Raw genomic sequence first — 24,560 nt, forward strand, 5'->3', positions numbered from 1 at the left:
GCACTTCAGATATGCAAATGATAGGAAATGCATGTGCATGAACTGAATGAGGGACTATCTGTAATCTGAGAACATTTGGACCCACTGTTTTATCGCTGAACGATATTCTGCTACAAAGTATGTGTGTACAAAGACATTCAGATACACATTAATTTTTACTATTTTAGGTTTCAGTTTTTTAATTTTGTCTAAAGTATAATATCATGTGATGAAATTTTATCCATCATGAATGCTGAATAAGTGGCAAGCTGTGTGATCAGAACTATTCATATGAACTGCAGCATGCTGTTATGACACTGTAGGCCATTACACTTTCATGAATGGTGTGTGTTCCATTTTGTGGACATTAACTCTGACCAACATTTTGTACCATCAAGATTTTCAAAGGAAGTTGTGTTCTATAACTTGCTGAATTGTTTGGACCAGATGCTACATGTTGATGTATTTTGGCTATACTCCAAGATCAGCAACAAAGACTAAATCTAAATTTCTATAGAACACAGATTTGTCATGTCAGAATGGAACAAAGATAAAAACTAATCCAATTCTTACGTGCAGAATTTACAACTTTTCAATTTCTGATACCTATGTCCCATCTTTGAGCTGTTTGGACATCAGACTTTCCTGTTTCCTCTGTCAGCTTGGGAGAAGGTGACCAAAAAGCCAACAACTTTCCTGTGCTTCCCAACATGATGCAGATTCCTAAGTCAGCTAGGGAGAAGATGACTCCAAAAAGCCAACACCATCCCTGTACCTCCCAACTCAATGCAGATTCTGGCCATCACCTTCATACCAACTCCACTGCAGGTTTTTGTCTGTCTAGAGAGGCCTAAATATTGTAACTATTTATCAGCATATTTGAAGAATCATATATTGTATTTCAAATGTTTACAACTGTGAGAAAGACTTTCCAAACTCTTGTCAATTTTTGTTCATCAAGGCAGATCAATTTACTTGAACCATATCAAAATATCTGTTTATTTTAATGTTTTCTGTACTTAACTTTATGAAATGTCAATGGCACATGTTAAAAACTTTTTCAAAAATGTTGCAATTCTCATTGTTGAAGGCCTTCATGCAGTTTTTCCTGGTTTCCCCATTCATCCATGCCTGAGTGAGAAGACTAGTAATAATCCAGGGTAGTCTTTTCCATAATTGAGAACTGTAGTGGGATATAGTAGTTGTACACCACACAACACTATAAAAACCTACATTTTTATAATGAAAGCATAGGTGTAGGTAACTGTATTCATTATTCTTTTTGCCAAATCAAAATAATACTTATGTCAGTGATTAATGTGATGTACATGATATACATGGTTACTGATGAACAGTTTGTTTAGTAATCAAAGATACTAAAAAAAGTGAAAACAAACTTCACAACACTTTCTAGTAATGTTAGTGTAGCACAAACAAAGCAATTTCTCATTGTGCAGTGAAACTGGAATGTAAGACTATGAATGCAGGAGTTCATCAATTTGTGGCCTCATTATGCTGTACTCCTGGGGAGGCCCATATTGTACATCATTTCTATATTGTATGTTTGTGTGTAAAAACTGTGTAGTGAGAGCAGGAAGCAAAGACATTGTTCAGTGACAGTGCTCGCAGCAGTGAACAATGGTTAAATGTTATCTCTGAGAGAGAATGATTTCTGTATGTAGTAATTAAGACTAAGATTTTGATGTTTCCTCTGTTCTGGAGCTTGGCCATGATAGAAAACAAATGGCTGGATAACTAAATAAATGATATATTCATTATCATTGTATTAGTTCAAAAATATTATTCTCATCAGAGAAAAATAAATGGGTTTTCGCCAAAGAACATTTACTAGGTGAGAGTCAACTAAAGGAACTAAAGATCATTATTTCTATTCATTATTAATACCTGTGAGGAAGTTTCATATTTTATGTGAGTAAGGTTGGTGGAAGTCTGAAGAGAATTTTATGAATCTGCAGCATACTTTTCAGGTCATGTTGAACCAGAAAATATATCATGCAATGAAATTAGTTTGTGTGTGATGAGAATATTACATTAAATTTATCATACACACATACAGCTAACAATATACAGTATAATACAAAACATATTAAATACCGGTACTTTAATTGTTTAAGTCATGTGAATGATTTTTATTAAATTACCTAATGTAGTTGTCTGAATTTTAATCCTACCCCTATGGACTGTAAACAACATCACTACAACACCAGTCGAGTTCTTAAGAATGCACAATAGAAGTTTTCAATTACACCAGACTTCACCAGAAGATGATGGGTAAAAAACTCATTGACGTATTGCGACAAGACAACACCACCACTCAGCTGATATCCCGAGAAGAATTCATCACGTTAACTGAATAATTTATGGTTTTTTTTTTCTAGGTCCTACGAACATAAGATTCGTTAAGCATGGTGTTATCTCAAACCACTTATGACTAGTCTGTATTGTGTCATCAATTACATTTATAAGCTGTGAACCCAACATGTATGGTCTTCCCCTGCTGATGCAGAGTGTTCTATCTGTCTAGCCAGGGGTGTGATGGATAATGAATTTATCATTGGCAACACCATTGATATTGTGTGGTTTTGTTTTTGTTGAGAGATTCAGTAACTAGCTTAAAGGTCTCTCTTAGTGTTTGCTGTTGATCCATATGCCCTAACCTTAGCATTCAAATTTCTCTTGAATGGCTTTCTTTGCCTGAATGACTTTCTGCTTCATTGACACCTCAGTGTACTAATCAGACGTCTTTGCAGGGTGAGGCTTTATGTACCCGCTCTTCTTACTCTCATTATGTGCCTGCTTCCCATTCTGAAAACAAGAGCCTCTACATCTATTTCCCCTCAACAGCCTTTACTGTTTCAATTAAGTTAATTACTTTCTTATCGATTTCATTAACTATCTCATTTAATGCATTGATCATTCTCAGAAGGGTCCGGTAATACTTCTCTGGGTCTCTGCACATACCTCTGACTTTACGCACAATAGCCTGAATTTTTTCATCCATGTATAAGTGAATGTGCCATCTATTTACACCCATTCTCTCAGGTTGGGAGCTAGACATGCACACGAATTTGTCCATATGGTGCAGCATGTACTGATGTACCCAACCTCTCTCCTCTCTTACTGGATATATATATATATCTTCCCACTCCCGGGATTGAAATGACTCCTTACACTCTTCCTTAAAACCCACATCCTTTTGTCTTTCCCTCTCCTTCCTCTTTCCTGATGAAGCAACCGTTGGTTGCAAAAGGTTGAATTTTGTGTGTATTTTTGTGTGTCTATCGACATGCCAGCACTTTCGTTTGGTAAGTCACATCATCTTCATCTTTGTTTATATATATATATATATATATATATATATATATATATATATATATATATATATATATATATATATATACACTCCTGGAAATGGAAAAAAGAACACATTGACACCGGTGTGTCAGACCCACCATACTTGCTCCGGACACTGCGAGAGGGCTGTACAAGCAATGATCACATGCACGGCACAGCGGACACACCAGGAACCGCGGTGTTGGCCGTTGAATGGCGCAAGCTGCGCAGCATTTGTGCACCGCTGCCGTCAGTGCCAGCCAGTTTGCCGTGGCATACGGAGTTCCATCGCAGTCTTTAACACTGGTAGCATGCCGCGACAGCATGGACGTGAACCGTATGTGCAGTTGACGGACTTTGAGCGAGTTCGTATAGTGGGCATGCGGGAGGCCGGGTGGACGTACCGCCGAATTGCTCAACATGTGGGGCGTGAGGTCTCCACAGTACATCGATGTTGTCGCCAGTGGTCGGCGGAAGTTGCACGTGCCCGTCGACCTGGGACCGGACCGCAGCGACGCACGGATGAGCGAGGGCGTATAGTGGGCATGCGGGAGGCCGGGTGGACATACCGCCGAATTGCTCAACATCTGGGGCGTGAGGTCGCCACAGTACATCGATGTTGTCGCCAGTGGTAGGCGGAAGGTGCACGTGCCTATCGACCTGGGACCGGACCGCAGCGACGCACGGATGCACGCCAAGACCGTAGGATCCTACGCAGTGCCGTAGGGGACCGCCACGGTCCCGCACACCATTAGACCGTCTTCCGCTCACGCCCCAACATTGTGCAGCCCGCCTCCAGTGGTGTCGCGACAGGCGTGAATGGAGGGACGAATGGAGACGTGTCGTCTTCAGCGATGAGAGTCGCTTCTGCCTTGGTGCCAATGATGGTCGTTTGCGTGTTTGGCGCCGTGCAGGTGAGCGCCACAATCAGGACTGCATACCAGCAAGGCACACAGGGCCAACACCCGGCATCATGGAGTGGGGAGCGATCTCCTACACTGGCCGTACACCTCTGGTGATCGTCGAGGGGACACTGAATAGTGCACGGTACATCCAAACCGTCATCGAACCCATCGTTCTACCATTCCTAGACCGGCAAGGGAACTTGCTGTTCCAACAGGACAATGCACGTCTGCATGTATCCCGTGCCACCCAACGTGCTCAAGAAGGTGTAAGTCAACTACCCTGGCCAGCAAGATCTCCGGATCTGTCCGCCATTGAGCATGTTTGGGACTGGATGAAGCGTCGTCTCACGTGGTCTGCATGTCCAGCACGAACGCTGGTCCAACTGAGGCGCCAGGTGGAAATGGCATGGCAAGCCATTCCACAGGACTACATCCAGCATCTCTACGATCGTCTCCATGGGAGAATAGCAGCCTGCATTGCTGCGAAAGGTGGATATACACTGTACTAGTGCCGACATTGTGCATGCTCTGTTGCCTGTGTCTATGTGCCTGTGGTTCTGTCAGTGTGATCATGTGATGTATCTGACCCCAGGAATGTGTCAATAAAGTTTCCCCTTCCTGGGACAATGAATTCACGGTGTTCTTATTTCAATTTCCAGGAGTTTATATCTTGGAAGTTTCACCTGTACCTACCATCATTCATTTTTCTTGTTTTATCAATAAAAAGAAACCCATACTGTGAATGATTCCAACAATTGGCATATATCTTTACAAAATCATAGAACAATATGTCAATTCCTACATGTGCATTGTAAATGTTTTTAAATTCAGATTGCCTTTTTTGAATGCTATAATGAGGTTTGCATTATACCTAACCAACTGTTTCAGGATTATTGATAATGTTTGTCTTAGATAAAATACATCAGACCTGTATGACAACTGAAACTTAAATATGTTCAAATGTGGTCTTGGTTTTCCACAGCAACATTGCCAAATATGAAGACAGTGTTTGGATTTGCTTTTTCTGGTGGGGGGACATCACCTCTTTCACTAAATGTTGTGTATGAAACACCTTTCACACTGCACGATATCTCCTGTAATAGCCGATACTTGGGCTGAAACAGTGATTTTCAAATTCACAAACATGTTCAAATTGGATTCCATCTACATGTGTTAATAGTGTCATGAGACATCAGTTTTGCCACAATTGGATGGACCTACAATAATTAACTGTGTATTATCAGGGAGGAGTAGTCCATCCTTCTTCTTCCTCAGGTCTTCTTCTGCATCTTCACAAGACCAGTCACTGAGAACAAAATCACTGTGATGAGGGTGTTTCTTCTACCCTGCCATGATACCAATTACATCAGGTACTGACAAGTAGTTGGCATATGTAGGAACATACACTTGTAAGGATGGTAATAGTATGTGTAGTGTTTATAGCTCCATCACTTAACCAACTGAGCTATATTTGTTCCACAGAGAATTCAGGTATATATTTACCCATGAAGAGTAAGATCATCATTTATTTTGTCAACGAGTGTTGAGGAGATGTTTGAGACAGTTGCCTGCAGCTGCATGATTATAGGTGCAGGATTTAAAATAATGATGTTAATAAATATAATACTTGGGCTATAATGATAGAGGTATGAAATAAAACATAAATACACTTTGATATTAGGTATACATACATTATTTATTTAAATATCATACATTGGATGCAGTATTTTTAAAAAAAATCATCAGACTCTTTCTTTATCTTCTTCTTCACACCTGTACAGTATTTCGCAAACAGAACTTTTTGATATACAATAAATTCCGCATGTATCTCCTTCAGATTGATGGGTACCTCACAGCACTTGGGTTATGACTCAGTCTCTCCAATGCAAAGCGTAGTGCTCTGTCCACATTGTATAAGTTCATAACTGAGGCATGTTGCAGATAAACACACGTCACCAAATTTCACGCATAGTGCAAAATCATCTACACTGTTGTAATAGATAATGTCACACCGGTGAGGTGAATGTCTGGGTGAATACAAGGTGGATAATACTCTGTAGTCATCTGCTGTTTCAGGAGCACTCTGAGTGACATATTTCATCCCAGTCAAACTTAGAAATAGGTACTTTAACACCCTTCAGTGCATTTTAAATTTCTGTTCTCACATACAAGCCCCAGTCATGAAGTGCTTCTACACTCCTATTTACAAATTTCGTTCCACTAGGAGTTAAATCTTATGTAGAACTGAAAAGTAAGGATACACTTGATACCTTCTTAGCCATAGCATATGCACTCTGTGCCTGCACTAGCACAGGGATGTTCTGCTGGGATGAGTCATATCTTGGTGACCAGTACTGTCCTATTGTTTAGGACCACCAGCAGTATTTGATGTGTTGGGAGCAGACTGCATGTCTTTGTCACACAAATCAATGAGTGGGACAAACAATAACATCCCCATGTCCCGCTCCAGCAAGTGGGCTATGTGTGCTACAGGTCTCCATGTGGTTGCTACAGGTTCAGATATGCTGGAGGTTGTTGCTCCCACAGGTCCAGAGGTCAGTGCAGGTCTTGACAAGATTGTGGCTGAGGTTGCTGCAGGTCCAGACATGCAGTGGTCAACATATTGGCACTCGCCCATGCAGGCTTGGAAATGTCGAAGGCTACTGTTGAACAAAGAAGAGGAATCATTACATATGGATCAAGACACAAAAGCAGCCAATAATAATAATAATAACAATAATGTTAACTACAGACAAAGATGTCATATCAGATACTTACTTTTCCATTTCTTTCTGTTTTGCAGGGATGTGCTGGCCGGAAACTGCTGCTGGCGTTTCTTCTTCTTCTGGTGCTGCTGGCTGAATGAGGGAGACAGGCCACAGAGCTGCTGAGGCTGCCCTGTATCCCCTCCAATGACTTCAGCAGATACTGTCATCCTATTGGCTGAAGCATATCATGTGACCAGATTCAGCATTCCTATTGGTTCCCGCCCTTTTAATTTTTGGACTGCCATCTTGGACTACGTCACACGAGAGAAGTGGTGTAGGGCTGACAGCACACTCTGGTGGTGGTGTTGTGAACTAGGCCAGTTGGTCTCCAAACCTCTAGGTTCATTGTGGAATAGGGCGAAGTTGATGTAGGGTGTTAGGCAGTTAAAAAAAAAAAAAAAGGTAAGGTAGGCAGTTCCAGCACAAGCATCTATCTGCATGAGTACTGAAATGCATGTTCACACCATCCCACCATGTTGCATTATTTGTTGAAGAGTATTTGCCACGCACTTGTCCATTATCTTTTCCTTCCACTCATTGTATAAGAGGCTATAGATAGAGTACTCATTCGTGTGCTTGTATGTACACACATTAAATTCGTCCCTGCTCATTCCTCAATTACACACATGGATGCTTGCACTGGAATAGGCGAACGTCTTGCCTCTTGCACTTTGGAAGACTGATTGACTGGACTTTTATTGAGTGGTCTACAGTCACAGCACTCCCAGTTATCAGTATGTATTGCAAAGTGTAACTTAGCCCCACTGTGCTTCATTTTCATTATTTTATGAAGCTTATTTGTCTTCACCAAATATCATTGCTATTGACACAGTCCTCAAAGGCATGGCTTCAACTAATATACTACTCCTTCTACAGTACAGACATCTCATCCATTGAACACGTAAATGATCACGACCAGAAAATTCGAGAAATGAGAGCTAATACAGAGGCTTACCGACAATCACTGCTCCCTTGCGCCTTTGGCGAGTGGAACAGCGAAGGGGGCATCATTTAGTGGTGGTAGAAATACCTTCATCCACACACCGTTAGGTAGCTTGCGCAATATGATGCAGATGTTTTTATATTAAAATAGGTGATGGCTATAACGTCAGCAAAAAGATGATTGTTTAAATATCAACTTATTATTACGCTCATGTGAAAAACCTCTGTGCGTCACGATGCGGTCAAAATAGTTAATTTTATTAATGGTTATCCTACTAAATAGCAAATTTTTGCAACACTAACCTAAGTATTTAAAAGTTTTTATTGTCTGACACGGATATAAGATGGTTATATCGGTTATATCAAGACAGAACTGTTCTCATACTGTACGATGTTTATCTTTTCTCATCAGCTACTCCTTTCCCTAGACAAAGTCTGGCTTCTGACTGTAGCCTATTTGACACACATTTTGTTAAAAATCAACAGTTTTTTTTTTTTATTTCACGGACGAAACACAAACCTGTTTAATGTGCAAGGCTGTATCGAATCGTTCATTAAAAGCCTTGCCCTTTGGAAAATCTGTCTAAATTTCAGTCAAATTGAGTGCATCGATATCCTTCACGATTTCCTAGCAGAAATTCATCTTACTTCGGACGAAAATGTCAAGAATAAAATTAAGCAACATTTGAAGAAATTTCGAAAAATTTCAATGACGGTTTCCCTGCCCTATTTAGTATAACAACAGGATTCGCAATCGCTTGGAAAAGACAATAATTTTAGAATTCACACGAGGCGTAAATTGAAACAAGAAACTACTCGATACTTCCAGTGATTAAGTTACAGAAATTAAAACTTTTTCACCGATAAGTTTCTGGTTAAGCTTCGAGATGGAGTTTCTGATTCTATCAAATAAAGCGGTAACAAGTTTTATTACCTGTCTCATCCACATATTTGTGCGAAACGGCTTTTGCTTCTTACGTATATATAAAAAAAATCAAGAAACAAACTTCACAGCGAAACTAATTTGATACTGTCTTTGCCTTCTGTGGTTCATGATTTCAAAGGGCTGTCACATGCAAAGCAGGCAGACCCTCCTCAACGAATTCCGAGGAAGGGCTGAGAAAGTTAATCCTGCAATGAAAACTTTTAGACTAACAGAAAAGTGTAAAATACTTTAATACTGCATACTAGGCCTACCCATTGCGCAAAGGCTTCGTCAGCCCTCTTGATGCGGTAAAGGTGGAATGTAAACCATTATTAAAGTATTAGGGCTATTAAAACACTTGCACTGAATTCAGTTACTTTCATGTTACGGCACATACTTTTTGTGTTACATCCACCATTTTACATTACGCATTATTTTTCTTTTTCAAGGATCAAGAACGTCCCGTTCCTGGCATATCGAAACTTCGCGATTCTGAAAGGAGTAGAGACGATTCAAAAATGTTCAAATGTGTGTGAATTCCTAAGGGACTGCTGGGGTCATCGGTCCCGAGACTTACACACTATTTAAACTAACTTATGCTAAGAACGACACATGTACACACGCGTGCCCGAGGGAGGACTCCAACTTCGCCTGCCGGAGTTGCCGAGCGGTTCTAGGCGCTACAGTTTGGAACCGCGCGACCGCTACGCTCGCAGGTTCGAATCCTGCCTCGGGTATGGATGTGTGTAATGTCGTTAGGTTTGTTAGCTTTAAGTAATTCTAAGTTCTAGGGGACTGATGACCTCAGAAGTTAAGTCCCATAGTGCTCAGAGCCACTTGAACCATTTTTTTTTTTTTTACTCGAACTTCCGGCGAGAGATGCCGTGCAATCCGTGACATGGGGCCTTAAACCACGCGGCCACTGCGCGCGGCGAGACGATTGAGAAAGCAATTCCGCTCATGTGTGGCTGGCTAGTCATTCCCGCCTTCCCAGCGGTGCCTGTTTCCCTGTCGCATCGAGCCCTGTTGACAACCGGGCTCGGCCGGTTACCCGAACGAGCCGCGGGCCTCAACGGTGCATTGCGGCCCGCGCAGTCCGTTGCCGGTACAGTTGAGCTCGACTCAACAAGACGGAGCGGTCGGCTGCAACCGGGCTCGGGCGTGTAAATGTGGCGCAATGCACGGCTCTGGTGAAGATGCCCATCGCATGGACCGGCCAGTGAGGTCCCCAGGTCCGAATACTACAGTCATGCCTGGGATACACTACGGAGGCGAACTACGTCCCGTCAGCCTCCACCAAGAATACTTCCAGACCTCCGCAGCCCTCTTACTGGGGAATGGGATCGACTGTCCAGAGAGCTCTTGAACCATCTCGTAGAGAGCATACCATGCCGCTGTGTCCCGTCAGCCTCCACCAAGATGTGTGTGATGTCCTTATGTTAGTTAGGTTTACGTAGTTCTAAGTTCTAGGGGACTGATGACCTCAGAAGTTAAGTCCCATAGTGCTCAGAGCCAAACATGGTAGGTCATGTAAGTACAGTTCTGAACCAGCGTTAAGATCAGTCAATAAAAAGTCCTTCCACCACGTCTTTGAAGTTACAAGGATTGTCTCACCAAGATAATGGCGGTCTCTTTCTTTACGTGGCGCAGCATATGTCTGCTATATTTACTTTCAAGGCCAACATCCATGTAATACATGCAGACTAGGCGTTACGAGCTGACTTACTCTAGAGTTCTGGGTAAAGTTTCCAACACGGCAACGGTGGCAAGCGTCGAGCAGAGCTGGGTGCCACGTCCTCATTTGCCGGATAAAGCTGAAGAGTCCTTGCTGGCTGCTAATGCCATACTGTATCTCGACCACATATTGTGTCGATCGCGTATGTCAGGCAATCTTCTGTCTTTTTTTAATTTTATTACTAGCAGTAGAATTGCTTATTAGGCTTACATTTTTCTAATTTGATGATTCATGTACAGAATATATCTGCATTTATATATGTTTTAGTGCTGAATCAGAAATTGTCAACAGGTTCCAATAAACAGAAGTATTTAGTCAACGAGTCAATACTTCCGCAAACTGCAAGCGTGTTATATATCACAGAATCGAAAAATACACTTGTACTTCTCTCAGAACAAATTTTAAGTTCACAAAAATATATAATTGAGGAGCTGAGAATTGCTGACACCTAATTGGTATGGTTGTGATATATACCAAGTCGAGAGTCAAATGAAATGGCCTCCGTCACCTCTGTGTGATTGCCGTTGTTGAGCAATTACATATTATATGTTACACTTTTAATACCAATATTCACCTTATTTCCAACAGACATTTCAGGCGCCCACGCATACAAGCGCTCATCTTCCTTGCTGACAAGCTCGTACGGTTACCTGTATTTTCAATTGTCCTTTGAAATCAAATATGGTCTTTCGTCAGCTGTTCCATGGATCCAATGCGCGTTTTCTGATGTGTGAAATCCTACGCAATAATTACGTGAACAGTTGCCAAATCTTTCGAATCTGTGAAATGCAACTTTTTTTTGGAGTTCTTTCAACAGTTGCAATGTGCTCGTACACAGTATCCTATTCTGCATATGAGTTTTTCACTTTAATATTTTCGACAGTTGTAAGCAATACTTATGAATGCTACTCGAACTTCTTCTTCAACAGATATTATATCATCAACATTTGAATTACTGCACAGCTAAACGAGTTTCAACAGCTGTATCTACCTTAATAAAATCGAACTGCCACTGGATTGCATTATATGGACAATCGCTTCTTGAAACACACTGAGTCCGATTCATTTTCACTCTTTAATCTGATTTTCATTGTACTACGGGGTATTTAAAAATTTTTAACAGCTTGTTTCGCCGTCTTCAACTCTTCTGCAGTTCAATTTCGTCCACTTGAAACACAAAAATTTGTAACATTAGTTCACAGTATGACCACATTGTTTTATTCAAAAATTATGTGATGCAATGTACTATTTTCCTTCATGTTGTGTAATCAGTAGTATGTTAGCAGAAGACAATTGTGAGCTGATGGTTTCAGACATTCTGATTCACTTCACATGCAAACGAAAACTGGCAGGATAGCTTACACTTTGGATCTTAAATATAGAAGATCACCGTTAAGGGTGACTCCTACCGATGCCGCCTTCATCAAGAATGTCGTGAACAAACAGTAGATTAGCCTGGTACAACGTACCTGCTGTCGTATTAGCAAACACCTGAGGTAAGAATCACATACTCTGTCGCCTCACGAAGCTGCACTACAAACCTAAATTAACAGGTTGGAAGACGTCTTGAGAAATTCTCTTCTGTTGTGTGAAACTCTCAACATTAAATAGCAGGCAAATGGATCGAGAAATATCTTGCGAATAATCAAATAACTAAACTGCGTTCTATAATCTAGTACATTCTGTTTACGCTATAATCTAGTAAATTCTATGTCACTGATAATTTGTATCTGCTCCACCATTTAAAATCTAGGCATGTTAAGACATTGACAGCTTTCCATTGTCAACAAGCAAGTTTTGTTAATTGTTATTATAGCTGCAAACATTTTAAAAGCCTAATGGAGCAGTAGTTATACGCTGATATAAGTATATCCACATATGCTACATATAATGTCACGTACTGTTAGAAATTTCTCGTTTCAAAATTATCAGCTTAACAACCCGGTGCCAACTATTCTCGCTGGTCTCCACAAAGTCTGCTTTGTTTATTCGATCGAAAATTCTCTGTGGGTTGCCTTTGATATTCAGACTATTGCTTATTCGATCGAAAAAAATTCTGAGCAGCATCACAGAACACATACGGCAGACAGCAGGTTTTACAAGACCTCACTGCTGCCATAGGACTGTGCAGTGTGTGTTGTCGTGCAGCATGTCACTTGAGATATCAGTTAGTAGCTGACCTTTTAATAACATAGCGTTGCCACTTGGCACGACAGTTTAAAAACGCAACTGTCTGGAGACTGCACTTCCTGCATAACATGCAAACTCATACTGTCTATAATAAGCAAATGAGCACTTATTTTTCGCTCTTTGCTAGTTAACTAGATTTCGTCGCTGAAATAAATTTCGTCACTTTCATTTCCATACCAGAAAGTCATTTTGAAATGTCGCTACTGCAAACTCTGTTGACATAATCACACGAGAATACAAAAATCTGGTACAACACACCCCAATCTCTCTTTTGTTATACTTGCATTTAGCTCTATAACGTTTTACGTTCAGGACAACTATGTTCTGAAGTTGCAGAAACTGATTGCATCGTAACGAACGATCTGTTAGATGTTTCACTTCACCCCCCCCCCCCCCCTTTGCCCCGCCCTCCCATCTCCTCCAATAACCCAATAACAGCCTAGTATTTTGCCACCATTAAAATGAAAGAGACAATCGCAATTTAGCCGCATCTGGGCTATGCTCAAAAGTACCCGCAAGACTTAAATTATTTTTCAAAAAATACATCCCATAACTGTAACCCATGATCAGCAATTGTGCAATATAACAACTATAACAATAGTCATGTTACAGCAGTACTGTAAGAACTCTAATGGTTAACCCAGTTACAGCTGCACGATAACAAATTACAGGAATTTACATAACAGACAAGAAATTCCAGGGAGAACCCCTTCCCTCCAACCACTCGCTGATTCAGCTGGCAAATAATATTACGTACAATATTTCCACATCTGCCTCGTCAGCGTCTCATTTGATTTATACACCATAGTAAATTACCCCTGATGATGATGATGATGATGTGGTCTTCAGTCCTGAGACTAGTTTGATGCAGCTCTCCATGCTACTCTATCCTGTTGTCAGTAGGCTGTTTAGGTTTTTTTATTGGTAACGTCACATAGCGCTCTGTATGAAAAATCACTGGCTGTGCTGTGTGCAGTCAGTGGCTGGTTGGCATTGTTGTAATACTCGCCATTGTAGTGTTGGGCAGCTGGATGTTAACAACGCGTAGCGTTGTGCAGTTGGAGGTGAGCCGCCAGCAGTGGTGGATGTGAGGAAGGCGATGGCGGAGTTTTGAAATTTGTAAGAATGGATGTCATGAATTGCTATATATATTATGACTATTAAGGTAAATACATTTTTTGTTCTCTGTTAAAATGTTTCATTTGCTAACTATACCTATCAGCAGTTAGTGCCTTCCGTAGTTTGAATCTTTTATTTAGCTGGCAGTAGTGGCGCTCGCTATATTGCAGTAGTTCGAGTAACGAAGACTTTTGTGAGGTAAGTGATTTGTGAAAGGTATAGGTTAATGTTAGTCAGGACCATTCTTTTGTAGGGATTTTTGAAAGCCAGATTGCGTTGCGCTAAAAATATTGTGTGTCAGTTTAAGCACAGTCTTGTACAATTTTTCTAAGGGGACGTTTCACTGTGCAAGCTGCTTCATCTCCCAGTACGTACTGCAGCCTACATCCTTCTGAATCTGCTTAGTGTATTCATCTCTTGGTTTCCCACTACGATTTTTACCCTCCACGCTGCCCTCCAATACTAAACCCTGCATTTTACCACTGCCACCTTCAGAATTTGAAAGAGAGTATTCCAGTCAACATTGTCAAAAGATTTGTCTAAGTCTACAAATGCTATAAACATAGGTTTGCCTTTTCTTACTCTAGCTTCTAAGATAAGTCGTAGGGTCAGTATTGTCTCACGTGTTCCAATATTTATACGGAATCCAAACTGATCTTCCCCGAGGTCGGCTTCCACCAGTTTTTCCATTCGTCTTTAAAGAATCCGCGTTAGTATTTTGCAGCCTTGACTTATTAAACTGATAGTTCGGTAATTTTCACATCTGTCAACACCTGCTTTCTTTGGGATTGGAATTATTATATTCTTCTTGAAGTCTGAGGGTATTTCGTCTGTCTCATACATTTTGCTTACCAGATGGTAGAGTTTTGTCAGGACTGGCAGTTCCAATGCTGTCAGTAGTTCTAATGGAATGTTGTTTACTCATGGGACTTTGTTTCGACTCAGGTCTTTCAGTGCCCTGTCAAACTCATCATGCAGTATCGTATCTCCCATTTCATCTTCATCTACATCCTCTTCCATTTCCATAATATTGCCCTCAAGGCTTTCGCCCTTGTATAGACCCTCTATACACTCCTTCCACCTTTCTGCTTTCCCTTCTTTGCTTAGAACTGGGTTTTCCCCTATCTCCCTGTAATGTTTACACTATGAGGTACCAACATTATAATATGTATTGCAGAGCGAATATGCTTTTCTCCCAGTGCTGGCTTTATAATTCTCAACTCGTTTTCGCTTGTTGCAGCTTGCCGAAACAAGCCTCAACTTGCTTAGTCATGGTTAGTTTTACTGACATCTGCACACGGGCACTGATGCAACTTGACGAGTGGATAATGATGATTTCAGTTGCTACAGTTCGTTGCATAGCAACCAGATTTTCGTTGTGAATAAAAATTTACAAAAAGATGGCAAACAGAAGCTCAGAATCAAAAGAAACATACTGCAAAGTAGCAAAAGAGTAATGGCTGGTTCTTCACTGAGGACAACTGCTAATAAAGACAAAATAAACTTCGTGATGCTATATCGCGCCTGTTGAAGAATGAAATTGATTATGCTGGCAATAATATCCACACATATAATAAAAATGGTTGTATGTACATAGTTCCATATCTCCTCCTGAACTAATGGATCAGTTCCAATCAAGCTTGGTACGCCTATCACTTACTGTTTGGAGAGAATCGCTGTGGGAGTAAGAACCACCTATCCATCAATTGAGCGGAGGTGGGGGCGACGAAGTACTGTAGCTCACAACGCGCGAATTCCCAGACTATATTCATTCATTATTTGAGAATGGGAGCAGTAAGTGGCTTGAATACAACTTAACACGTAATTTCAGACTTTTACGAAACCTTTTCTTGCTGACAACCCTCACAAAATGATGAAAGGAAAAATGTTTATCGCTTACTATATTTTCGCTGTTCATACAGTTTTACTGCATCAGATATGGCGTTTTAATTTATTATTTCTTTGTTACTAATTTTTTCACGCTAAATTTTGCATATAGTACTCATATATATACCACTGAATGTGCCAGCAAAATTATATAATCGTATGGCACATTGTTCAGGAGATATGACGTCATAAATCCTGAGATACGTGAAAAACTGCCGCATGACGCATGACGTTTAGATTTATTACTTCTCTGCTAGTAGCTCTATTCACGACAAATTTCGCAGACTTTATCCACATATGCCACTGAATGTAGTTGCAAAATTATATCTTTGTACAACATGTAGATCAGGAGATATGACTGCATATACACTGAGATGCGTGAAAAAACACCGCATCATGCAAGACGTTTTAGCTTATTACGTTTTTACTACTAATTCCATTGGCACCACATTTCGCATGAAGTATAAAAACATACCACTGAATGTACTGACAGAATTATGTCATTGTAGTTTCATTGTCAAGGAGACACGACATCATAGAAATTGATCTGCATTAAATAGAAACTGCAGGATGTATTTCGCATTAGATGTAGGGGAAATATGTATATGAATATCAGCGAAGTATCTTAAATGTGAAATATATGCGACCTGTGGGTACTGTGGCAAAGCCACAAGTAAAAAAGCTCCTCCTAAATACTTGGACCGATTTCAACCAAACATGGTACACATATTACTATCTGGTACAAAATACTAAGGGAAGGGGATGCTAACATGGAGTGAAAAGGTGGAGGAATGAATGGGCAGAAAAAGAAGGGGAGAAGGACATGGACAGGCAGAGAGGGGGAAGGAGGACATGGATACAGATGTAAGGGAGGAGTAAATGGACACAGTGAGTGAGAGGAGGAAATGACAGAGAAATTGAATTAGAGTACGGAGAGAGGAGGGAGAGAGCGAGAAGAAGAGGTGGACAAATGGAGGGGGACATAAAGGCGTAGGAGGAGCTTCACTGTGTATGAGTAAGTGGGGGGGGGGGGGGGGGGAGGACGGAGAGCTAAGAGGCAGATGGACAATAGAGGCAGCAGAAGATGGATGGAAAGAGTGGGGAGAAGCAGACGGACAAAGAAAAGGGAGCAGCAGATGAACAGAGAGAGGCACGAAAGAAGAGATACAGTGGTGGATGGAGGCGGTGGTCAGAGAGAGGGAAAACGAGATGGACAGAGAAGTGGGTGGAAGAGATGGACAATGACAGGGGGAAGGAGGAGATGGGCTAATAGAATTGGAGTAAATACATACGTGGGCATCGTTTTATACACCTGTATATTAATAATCCTTGAAATCCATCTCTAACATCCCATTATATTTTCTTGCGACAATTGTAGCCCGTTTCGAGGATAATTCTTCGTTAGAAAAGTTCGAAAGATGAGACAATGCCTGACAAAACACAGCAGATTGAAAACTAACAAAAGCACTGATGAGTGAGGCTATTCTGCCTGCAATATATACTGTAAATCGAACTACTCTGACGAAAAATAAGATAAAGCTCCGATTGAAACATTTTTGAAGAAAGAATATAGTTAGATAATTTGGTGATACATGGAACAGAATGCTCTGCTTGGATTACTGCACAAAAGCAGAAGTTTGACGCCAAATCTTCAAAAGGATATGTTGTTGGTTAGGGTTTGTGGTACCGAATTTATTTCACTAAAAAAACGTGCATGTATCTATGTGTAGACCTAAAACTTACTCAAGAATCTAACAGTGTTGTTGATATAGCAGATAAAAATAAAAATGCTACAGAAATAAATGTGAAAATGCTGATTTCGAAGAGAGTAGTCAATGTGATTGTGTGAACAAAGATGTAGCAATAAGTGACGAAAGGGTTAGCAAACATTTGAATGACACTGAGGGATAATCTCAGAGAAACTTGGAAGCAAGGAAAAACGACAAAGAAGGCACAATTTACATGAACAGAGAATCTGAAAAAAAAAACCATCACGTTACTGTGATGATTCATCTCCTCAACCAAGAATGATTCCTTGGAGGGCACACAAATAAGAAGAGGAGTCATAAAATGCCAAAGAACGGAAGAAAGCAATGGAGGAAGGGGTTGAAACCTCTGGAAAAAATAAAACATGGAAGCTAGTTTACAAAACTGAAACAAAGAAGGTAACTGAAAATTAATTGTCTTTGCTACAAAATTAATGGGAAATAATGAAGTGGTTCGATATAAGGTTTGAATGGCGGGAAAAGGATTTACTCAAAGTTTTGGAATAGATGTTAACAGATTTAGCCCTCTTGCAAGATTTCAGATAATAAGAGCACTGTTGAATGTTGAAATTCAACATGACTGGTGTATAAGGCAATTCGATGTAAGAGCATCGTTTGTCAATGGTGTTTTGAAGGAAGAAACACACATGTATCTACCAGAGAACTATGACAATGTTGCAAGACACATATGTAAATTACTGAAGAGTATGCATGGTTTAAAGCAAGCCTTAATTTGCTGGTATGAATGTTTTGTTGAATTTATTACTGAATGTAATGTATGGGAGAACTGTTCATACCCATATATTTTATATGGTGAAAGCCCTTTACTGTTGTTTTATGGTGATGATGGATTGGATATTATGCAACAACTAAGTTTATTGAACAGCTGGGTGAACGTTTCCAGATCACTACAGAAAAGGTTGACTGCTTCTTGGCCTTACAAATCAAGAAATTTGACAACTGCATTCAAAGAAATCAGTCGGCATAATTGAAGAGAATTTTAAAGAAATACAGAATGGTGAACGTAAAACTATTGGAAGTCTGATAAAGGTAACATAAGCTACAAGGCCAGATTTATCATATGCTTTTAATATTGCCTTGAGAGTTCAAGACTCACCAACAACAGCATATTCTGGATTGTTCAAAGGAATATTCAAGTAACTGAACAATTACAGATGGTACAAAGTTTGAGAAGAATGAAAACTGTAAACTTGTAGCATATAGTTATGCTTATCGTGGTGGGTACAGAAGCACAAGAGGATCAAGAAGTGGCATCCTGAACATAGAAGGACAGTGGAGTAAAAAGGGTAAATTACAATAGTATGTTGCTCTTTCTTCAAAAACAGGCAGAATATGTGGCATCAAGCGAAGCTTTCAAACCACTTGTGTTGTTAGATCAACTTCTGAAAGAAATTTCAGCTGTTCAGTCCTCAGCTCCTATTTTTCAAATGAGTAACCAAAATGTTATCAAATTTATTTACAGATCACGATTTCAGAAATAATCAAAACAAACAGAGACTAGGTATTGTTACATTTGACAAATAGTTAAAGAGAAGAAGGTTAAAATGGATTACACACCAGCCAACAGACAAGCAGCAGACATTTTGAGATAAAGGGGATGTCAATTACAAAGTTACAAGTGAGGATGGAACTTGTTTATATAGTGTCTACTTCATAACATATACAAAACATTGTGAGAGAATGCGAAAGTATCAGTGTTTTAAATGTTGTATGTACTTGTCTATATGTATGAATAATGTTTGAAAGTTGTCTGGTATATGTTATTATATTTGCTGTGGGGTTCACTTGGAGTATTGAGTGGTGTAGGTTATTCACTCATGGTGGTGTCATATTTCTGTGGTTTTAAAATAAATGTTCTACTTCAAAAAAGCAGTTGATGTTCTTACAGTATACTCACCTTACCCATAAAATGCAATAAAAATCATCTGTTTACAATTGATGGTATTCTAAAAAGTGGCAAAGATGAATAAGAATGTGTATTAAATCTGCTTGCTTTCACTGTGTATGGTAGCATAAAAAGTGATTTTTTCAGTATAACTAATTGATATTGCAAGTAAAATATACCAGAGGTAAAAGAGTCCCCCATTCTGATCTCTGAGTGGGGACTACTCAGGAAGACGTTGTTATCAGGAGAAAGAAAACTGGCGTTCTATGGCTCGGAGTGTGGAGTGTCAGATCCCTTCATTGGGCAAATAGGTTAGAAAATTTGAGAAGGTTAAAGTTAGATATAGTGGGTATTAGTAAAGTTCGGTGGCAGGAGGAACAAGACTTCTGGTCCGGTGAATACAGGGTTATAAATACAAAATGAAATAGAGGTAATGCAGGAGTAGGTTTAATAATGAATAAAAAGTAGGAATGCGGGTAAGCTACTACAAGCAGCATAGTGAACACATTATTGTGGCCAATGTCAGATACGAAGCCCACGCCTACCACAATAGTACAAGTTTATATGCCAACTAGCTCCGCAGATGACGAAGAGATTCATGAAATGTACGATGAGATTATTCAGATAGTGAAGGGAGACGAAAATTTAATAGTCACGGCTGACTGGAATTCGATAGTAGGTACAGGAAGAGAAGGAAACGTAGTAGGTGAATATGGAATGGTGGTATGGAATGAAAGAGGAATCTACCTGGTAGAATTTTGCACAGAGTATAACTTAATCATAGCTAACACTTGGTCCAATAATCATAAAAGAAGATAGGTTTCAGATAGATTATATAATGGTAAGACTGAGATTTATGAACCAGATTTTAAATTTTAAAACATTTCCAGGGGCAGAAGTGGACTCTGACCACAATCTATTGGTTATGAACTGTAGAGTAAAACTAAAGAAACTCCAAAAAGGTGGGAATTTAAGGAGATGGGACTTGGATAAACTGACAGAACCAGAGGTTGTAGAGATTTTTAGGGGGAGCATCAGGGATGAGATGAAATGGTGAAGGTAGCAGAGGATCAAGTAGGTAAAAAGTCGAGGGCTAATAGAAATCTTTGGGTAACGGAAGAAATACTGAATTTAATTGATGAAAGGAGGAAATATAAAAATGCAGTAAATGAAGCAGGCAAAAAGGAATACAAACGTCTCAAAAATGAGATCGATAGGATGTGCAAAATGGCTAAGCAGGGATAGCTAGAGGACAAATGTAAGGATTAGAGGCGTATATCTCTAGAGGTAAGACAGATACTGCCTACAGGGAAATTAAAGAGACCGTCGGAGAAAAGGGAACCACTTGTGTGAATATCAAAAGCTCAGATGGAAACCCATTTCTAAGGAAAGAAGGGAAAGCATAAAGGTGGAAGGAGTATATATAGGGTCTATACAAGGACGAAGTTCTTGAGGACAATATTATGGAAATGGAAGAGAGGGTAGATGAAGACGAAATGGGAGATATGATACTGCGTGAAGAATTTGACAGAGCATTGAAAGATCTAAGTCGAAACAAGGCCCCAGAGTAGACAACATTCCATTAGAACTACTGACAGCCTTGGGGGAGCCAGCCCTGACAAAACTCTACCATATGGTGAGCAAGATGTATGAGACAGGCGAAATACCCTCAGACTTCCAGAAGAATATAATAATTCCAATTCCAAAGAAAGCAGGTGTTGACAGATGTTAAAAGTACCGAACTATCAGTTTAATAAGTCACAGCTGCAAAATACTAACGCGAATTCTTTACAGACGAATGGAAAAACTGGTAGAAGCCGACCTCGGGGAAGATCAGTTTGGATTCCGTAGAAATGTTGGAACACATGAGGCAATACTGACCCTACGACTTATCTTCGAAAATAGATTAAGGAAAGGCACACCTACATTTCTAGCATTTGTAGACTTAGAGAAAACGTTTGACAATGTTGACTGGAATACTCTCTTTCAAATTCTAAAGGTGGCAGGGGTAAAATACATGGAGAGAAAGGCTATTTACAATTTGTACAGAAACCAGATGGCAGTTATAAGAGTCGAAGGGCATGAAAGGGAAGCAGTGGTTGGGAAGGGAGTGAGACAGGATTGTAGCCTATCCCCGATGTTATTCAATCCGTATATTGAGGAAGCAGTAAAGGAAACAAAAGAAAAATTTGGAGTAGGAGTTAAAATCCATGGAGAAGAAGTTAAAACTTTGAGGTTCGCCGATGACATTGTAATTCTGTCAGAGACAGCACATTACCTGGAACAGCAGCTGAACGGAATGGACAGTGTCTTGAAAGGAGGGTATAAGAGGAACATCAACAAAAACGAAACGAGGATAATGGAATGTAGTCGAATTAAGTCGGGTGATGTTGAAGGCATTAGTTAGGAAATGAGACGCCTAAAGAAGTAAATGAGTTTTGCTATTTGGGGAGTAAAATAACTGAGTATGGTCGGAATAGAGGAGATATAAAATGTAGACTGGCAATGGCAAGGAAAGCGTTTCTGAAGAAGAGAAATTTGTTAACATCGAGTATAGGTTCGAGTGTCAGGAAGTCATTTCTGAAAGTATTTGTATGGAGTGTAGCCATGTATGGAAGTGAAACGTGATGATAAATAGATTAGACAAGAAGAGAATAGAAGCTTGATCATGCTGTGGTGTATCGAGAGGTTGTAACAATGGAAAATTGTACTGAAATGCAGGAGGATCTGCAGCAATTTGCCGCATGGTGCAGGGAATGGCAATTGAATCTCAATGTGGACAAGTGTAATGTGATGCGAATACACAGAAAGATAGATCCCTTATCATTTAGCTACAAAATAACAGGTCAGGAACTGGAAGCAGTTAATTACATAAATTATCTGGGAGTACGCATTAGGAGTGATTTAAAATGGAATGATCATATAAAGTTGATCGTCGGTAAAGCAGATGCCAGACTGAGATTCAATGGAAGAATCCTAAGGAAATGCAATCCGAAAACAAAGGAAGTAGGTTACAGTATGCTTGTTTGCCCACTGCTTGAATACTGCTCAGCAGTGTGGGATCCGTACCAGATAGGGTTGAGAGAAGAGATAGAGAAGATCCAACGGAGAGCAGCGCGCTTCTTTACAGGATCATTTAGTAATCGCGAAAGCATTACGGAGATAATAGATAAACTCCAGTGGAAGACTCTGCAGGAGAGACGCTCAGTAGCTCGGTATGGGCTTTTGTTGAAGTGTCGAGAACATACCTTCACCGAGGAGGCAAGCAGTATATTGCTCCCTCCTATGCCGGCCTCGGTGGCCGTGCGGTTCTAGGCGCTGCAGTCCGGAACCGCGAGACTGCTACGGTCGCAGGTTCGAGTCCTGCCTCGGGCATGGTTGTGTGTGATGTCCTTGGGTTAGTTAAGTAGTTCTAAGTTCTATGGGCCTGGTGTTAAGTCCCATAGTGCTCAGAGCCAGAGAGCCCCCACCTACGTATATCTCGCGAAGAGACAATGAGAGTAAAATCAGAGAGATTAGAGCCCACACAGAAGCATACCGACAATCCTTCTTTCCACGAACAATACGAGACTGGAATAGAAGGGAGAACCGATAGAGGTACTCAGGGTACCCTGCGCCACACACCGTCAGGTGGCTTGCGGAGTATGGATGTAGATGTAGATGCAGCTTTCGAAATGTGGTGCTACAGAAGAATGTTGAAGATTTGATGGGCAGCTCACATAACTAATGAGGAGGTATTGAATAGAAAAGGAGAGAAGAGGAGTTTGTGGCACAACTTGACAAGAAGAAGGGGCCAGTTGGTAGGACATGTAGTGAGGCATCAAGGGATCACCAATTTAGTATTGGAGGGCAGCGTGGAGGGTAAAAATCGTAGAGGAAGACCACGAGATGAATACACTAAACAGATTCAGAAGGATGTAGGTTGCAGTAGGTACTGGAAGGTGAAGAAGCTTGCACAGGATAGAGTAGCATGGAGAGCTGCATCAAACCAGTCTCTGGACTGAAGGCCACAACCACAACAACTAATTGATTATACCAATAATAGAAAATTTCATAGTGTGAAAGTACTACAAAAACCATTACGCAGTTATACTCTGAATATTACTCGTTTTATGTAAGGATGCACAGTTATCCAACTGTGCATCTTTTTATAATAATTTTTTATCTAGACTATTTGCTTGTTGCAGTCTTCAGTTCTTTCCCATTCCCTCTACTTGGTACCGATGATGAGATAGCACAGTGTTTGAGATAAACATATGTGTAGTGTGAAAACAAAGAGAGAGAGAGAGAGAGAGAGAGAGAGAGAGAGAGAGAGAGAGAGAGATGAAATTTAGTGCTACAACAGTACAGTATTTAAGTATGGAAATGTGTGAAGTATAAATGGAATGAAATTTATTGCTGAGGCTACAGTATTTGACGTAAATCGGTATGTGTGTGTGTGTGTGTGTTTGTGCTGTGATTGGTTGGAAAAATGTGCAATTTTTAAGAACCCCTCCAATTTTCAAATGTTTATTGTGTGTGTTTAAATTTGTCACTCATTGATATCTCTAATTTTTAAAATCCCTGCAGTTGACCTTCTTTAATGATTGAAATTCTTAACATGATGACATCATGCACTTACGATACAGGTTGTTGTGTGTCGGGAAGTGAGTTGGAGATGGACCAGCAGTGCAGTCGGGCACAGAGCAGCAGTCGGGGATGAAGAAGCATCAGGCACGGAGCCCCAGTGAGGTGCGGACAGCCAGTACTTGCCGACCACTGGCGACACACAGTACTGTCCGACTGAAGAAGACTGAGGGTTGATCGTTCGGGCGGTCATCTCATTGTCAACGTGTATTTGATCTTTTGGCCGTTTCTGGTTGTCGGGAAGACAGTCGGTTAGGGCGGAGCAGTGAGGAAGTTTTCATGGCCCGTAGTCAGGCTGGAGCCGCTGGCGGCGTGGACGCACGGTTGGAGTTGGAAAGCGCTTCTTGCGAGGGTTACAAAGTTCGTTGCCCATCGAACCTGGACACTGAAGTCGAGTGCTCATTTGATCTACTATCAAGCCTCAACTGCTATCACATCTCTTTGTTTGATCCTGGTTG

The sequence above is a fragment of the Schistocerca gregaria genome, chromosome 7 (assembly GCF_023897955.1).
Source record: "Schistocerca gregaria isolate iqSchGreg1 chromosome 7, iqSchGreg1.2, whole genome shotgun sequence".
Lineage (NCBI taxonomy): Eukaryota > Metazoa > Arthropoda > Insecta > Orthoptera > Acrididae > Schistocerca > Schistocerca gregaria.